General features: G+C 34.9%; 1 protein-coding gene across 1 annotated transcript in view; it reads right to left on the reverse strand.

Annotated features, from left to right (window-relative positions):
- Positions 1-3,034, reverse strand: part of LOC141787436 (myocyte-specific enhancer factor 2A-like) — a 71,116-nt gene extending 68,082 nt beyond the window's left edge. Inside the window, exon 1 of the mRNA XM_074665793.1 lies at positions 2,854-3,034. The gene's annotated coding sequence lies outside the window, so the exon portion shown is untranslated. The remainder of the gene's footprint in view (positions 1-2,853) is intronic.
- Between the last annotated feature and the right edge of the window lie 2,122 nt (positions 3,035-5,156).

The raw sequence follows: 5,156 nt of genomic DNA on the forward strand, positions 1-5,156 counted from the left end.
TAAGATATGATATATGAAATGATATGACATAATATGATATAAGATATGATATATGATATGATACGATACGATACGATACAATATGATAAGGAATAATACGATATGATATGATATGATATGATATGACATGACATGGTATGATATGATATATTATACAATATGATATGATATGATACGATATGATATGACTAGTATGATATGATATGATATAACATATGATATGATATGATATGATATGATATGATATGATATGATATGATACGACATAATATATGATATGATGTGATATGACATGATATGATATGATATGATGTGATATGACATGATATGATATGATACAATATGATATGATATGATATGATATGATATGATATGATATGATATATTTCCTGATTCGTCAATAATTAAAAAACTCAAAGGAAATTACAGAAAGGTTAAGTGTGCTGCAGGGGACTACAAAAAAATATGTATGTTTTCCACTCTCACCAACTTGCATTGTGTTCAGATTTTGGACTGTTTCTGTTCAACTAACACCTATAAACTTTATATTTTTACTATGCATACCAGTGTTTCCCCCACAATTACATGGGGGTTCCCTGGTGGACAGAGAGCTGGTAAAACCATCTAAACAAACATCTCACAGAACCCCCCTTATTGAAAACTGTATCACACATGTCAGGACAAGAAAACACTCGAGTCTTTTCTATTCATTTCATTCTTAATTGTATACAGGAAATCAACTAATTAAATCCACTAAATACAGACTGTAATATTTAGCTATTTATACTAGGAGTAACCAAACAAAAATATTTTCCACAAACAAACAGCTTTTCCGAATGAAAAGACTCTACATTTAGTGATAAAAAGTGACCAGCAGAAGAGGACTGCACAAGACTCAAACAGTACAATAAAAAGCTCCACAGTTGCAGAAACTGCTCATCATGGACTTCTAAAAACTGATTTCCCTGTGAATGTCCCCCTGACAAACAAACTCTCTCCTACACTTGGGCAATAATATCCTGTTTCTTACAGGACATCTCTGTGTCAGAAGTATGAATCAAACTAAACCCCTGGTTATGGGCTGACATTTGTGTCACGAGAAAATGAATTTTAATCATCATATTGAATTAGAACAGCATTGCTGAAATTGAATTTTATGCTTCAAAACTGATTTTATTTGTCTTGAAATTGTATTTGACCTACTTGATGATTAAACTCTTTGTATTCCTTAAATTTAAATATAAAGTTAAATTTCAGTTTGAATAATTTAGATTCAGTTCTTCAGTTCAATTTCAGTTTAACACGGCACAACCATAAAGTCATCTACATCAGTGAGGAAGATTAATAGAGCGCAGATTCACAGAAACCCCCTTATTTCCTTGAAAACTCCTTTACTCCTTAACTGAGTGGAGTGAGCTGAGATGGCGCCACTTCCATGATGTCTGATGACGAGGGAAAGAATAGCCAGGTCTGATTGAAACTGAAGATGAAGAGGATTCCAGTGACTATGTGCTTGACTACTCCTAGATGTCGTAATGGTTGTGTCAAGCTCAACTGAAACTGAATTGTGCAAACTGAAGTAGAATTTTGTGCTTTTTGAATATAAAGAATAACACAAGTTGAATTTTCAAGTAGGTTGGATATCATTTCAAAGCAAACAAATCAAGTTTCAAAATATTTCATTCAATTTAAGATTATGCTTTCTAGATTCAGTGGAATGATTCAAATTCAGTTCCTGGTGGCACTAATCTTAGCCCGTATCTGGTGGTCTCTACACTGAGAAGGCTGCATTAAAGCTCCCAGGAATGATCAGTCGCATCGGTTTTAGCACCCCCTGCGGACGAAACCTGAACTATCATCTCAGCTGGTATGAAGTCATGCCACCTTTATGACTTTATGCTTATGCAATGGCATGTCCTAGCTGCTCTGTGATACTCTGATGCTAGTCAGCAGTATGAAACAATGAATATTTGTGCATGATGGGTATGACATTAAATCTAAAGCAGCTAAATGTTAAGGAGCAGTTGAGCAGCAGACCATACTGAAAGTATTGCAAGGGTGATAGGTATTAAATGTATCAACAAATTGTGAATCTTTACAGTCGAAATAGGTTCAAAATGTTGTATATTCTGACATTTATCCTGTGGCCCCACTTTTAGGTAGATTATTAAAGACAGCACTATAGAAATGGTCAATCTGTATTAATTTCTGTCATTTTCATAGACAAATAAAAACTCCTCACAGGAGCTTTAATGTTGTGACTGCTATGACGGCACAGCCAGTGTCTGTTAACAGAGCTGAAATATTGTCATTCTGGGGACGGAGAGCTGAAATGTACATTACTTTATTGGGATAAATAGCTCTTGAGATACGCAGTTTTTATATTAACGTTTGTCGTGGGGACACTTAATTCTTAAAACAGCCGGTTTTACTGTGAAAAGGAGACTGAGAGCTGACAGTAACATCAAAGTTAGAGAAAAAGCAGTCAGCAGAGCAGTTAATAGCTTCGTGGTGTTTATCAAAGTTGTATTGAGCTCTCCATCAGAGCACGTCGTTTAACACATGTACTCTCTACTCTGTAACCTACTCCACACAACGCATCTCAAACCATCACAGCACACAAATTAACCTCATTAAACTATTATCAATACTACGTGTGGGTGTAAAAAGCAGCGGTTCGTATTATTTCTGGCTGTTTTGGAAGTACACACACGGACCAGGCTACAATGTGTTAACAAAAATATCGAATCATTGTAGAGACTCCCCTCCCTCTCCCTTGGTCGATAAAGCACAGGAAGACAAACGGAAAACAGACTTTTTAGACACAGAAACGGACGAATTTGCTCCACTTACCCCCTCTGCTCTCTTTCTCTCTCGGTGCTTCAGTAAACAAGACGAGTTTCCCATCAAAGTGTCTCCAGGAGGCACACACAAAGATCCGCTACATTTAGGAAACTGACAAACTCAGAGCCGCGCGAGCTGTAGTCCCTCCCTACACCACGGTGAGTGCAGCAGCTACGTCTGCGCGCGCGTGGTCGATTCATCCTGTGTGCACGAGAGCACGAGAGTGAGGATGCATGCGTATTTGGTCTTTTATAAAATGATGATAATTGCAAATGGAAAAACTTAGGGTGGTGGTGCACATTTTTTCAGAAAAACAAACTTGACTCATTTATCTGGGGATTTATATTTTTAGGATTTTAAACGTCTTTGTTCGTTATTTGTTTTAGTATTTTACTGTACAATCTTATTGATGTTTTGATATTTAAGCTAATTTTATATTTTGTACGGTTTCGAAAAAAATCAATGGTTATTTATTAATCTCTAATCTAAAATATTTACTTTATAGGTGTCTTATAATTATTCTTTTTATTTATTTATTTATTTTATTTTTATTGCATTTTTACTCCATCCTTGGGAAGCACTTAAAACTGCATTTTGGCCTGCTTTGGCCTGGAGCAGGAAGAAGTATCTTAACTATTATATGTAGGGCCACAGATTAAAGGCTCAATGGAGACTCATACATCTCACCCTGCAACATGGATGAGGGATGGAGCTGTGAGAAGTAAGTAAAACTGCTGGACCGTGGAAGTCCTGCAGTTTTCTGTACATTAAGCTGTTGTAGGACACAAGTGATTTATTATTGTTCGACATCCTCTCGAAACCAGTGATTCCTCCTGTCATCATTTCACTCAGAGCTACCTCATTAAACTTTTTGAGAGTCTGTGTTCATTGAACCCTTAAAGAAAATCATCTCCATCATTAATCAGCAGAGCAGAAAAAATATTAGCCATATAAAATCTATTTAACGCTACAGCGAAATTTGTTGATTCCAAATGTTTTGGTCCCTTTTCTTGTGCAGTTATGTTGTTTTCTTTTCTTTTCTTTTCTTTTCTTTTCTTTTCTTTTCTTTTCTTTTCTTTTCTTTTCTTACTTGTCTTTTCTTTTCTTTTCTTTTCTTTTCTTTTCTTTTCTTACTTTTCTTACTTTTCTTTTCTTTTCTTTTCTTTTCTTTTCTTTGTGATCCAGAATCCTTCATGACATCCTTGTAGGTGTTTAGAAACTTACATTTGAGACCTCAGATTCAGATTCCTTTATTAGCTATTTGTGTAAATTAACACATAGGAATTTGTGTTGGTGACAACATGTGTGTATTTGCAACAATTCCTTGGATTTTACTCAAAAAAATGTGTTATTCATGTTTTTTCAACAAGGTTTCTTTTCCCCCGTGACATGTCCCTGTCTTTGTATTTTAAATCTTGAATGTGATATTTTTCTTCTCTTTAGTTATGGAGAATGTGATAAAACCCTGCAGTTTTAAGTTTTCATATTCTAAATTTTACTTGCAGGTGAATGTTCCATGTAAGTTTAATTTCATCGTAATTTTAGTTGTTAACCAAAAATGTATTCCCTGAACTAACTTTAAAAAGCTTTTAGTTTTGATAAAAGAATGTAGTATTGAACGAACAAGCCTCAAAGTAAAGAAAAGAAGAATCAAGATGGTCATGAGTTCATGACAAGATTGTCAGGACAAACCCTTGAATATAAGAGATTTCCCCCTTCTTCCTAATATAGATTTGCATACATCAAGTAACAGGTTAAAAATAAAACGCTGAAACAAAATGAGCCCCCTGTATGCTTTTAAAAGTAAGGCATGCTTTTATAATTTCCAGTGTGAAGATTTAATTATCCTAGTTGGAATATTCTGTCTTAGTTCACCATGAGCGTAAGGTGAGGAGAGAAAGAGAATGGGCTGAGAGGGCAGGCTGGAGTGAGGTCTCAGTGGTTAAACACAATGAACACAGCACAAAGGAATGTCACGGTTTAACAGTATTACTGTATGTTTGTATGAAATGTATATGTGTGTGTGAAATTTAAGTTAAAAAGAACCGTGACTGCATTAAATTTGGCCCTGATTAAGGTCAATGACATACAGTGAACTCTTTTATCAACATTTTTTCTTTGTTCAGGAGTTTACTCAGTGGAGAAAAAAAATCAATGCTGAATTAGCCACTGTGGTAACATAATCAAGATCAAAATTAAAAAAAAAAAGAAAAACATGCAGAAAAAAAGGACAGGGAGCCACCATTTAAAAATCCATATCACTTTATTCTTATATGTTGACTCATTTCATTTCAAGTGTCAAATCAGAGAAA

Source organism: Halichoeres trimaculatus, unplaced genomic scaffold (genome assembly GCF_033239565.1).
Source record: "Halichoeres trimaculatus isolate MK-OKI-2021-1 unplaced genomic scaffold, fHalTri1.1 fHalTri1_scaffold_3, whole genome shotgun sequence".
NCBI classification, from domain to species: Eukaryota; Metazoa; Chordata; class Actinopteri; order Labriformes; family Labridae; genus Halichoeres; species Halichoeres trimaculatus.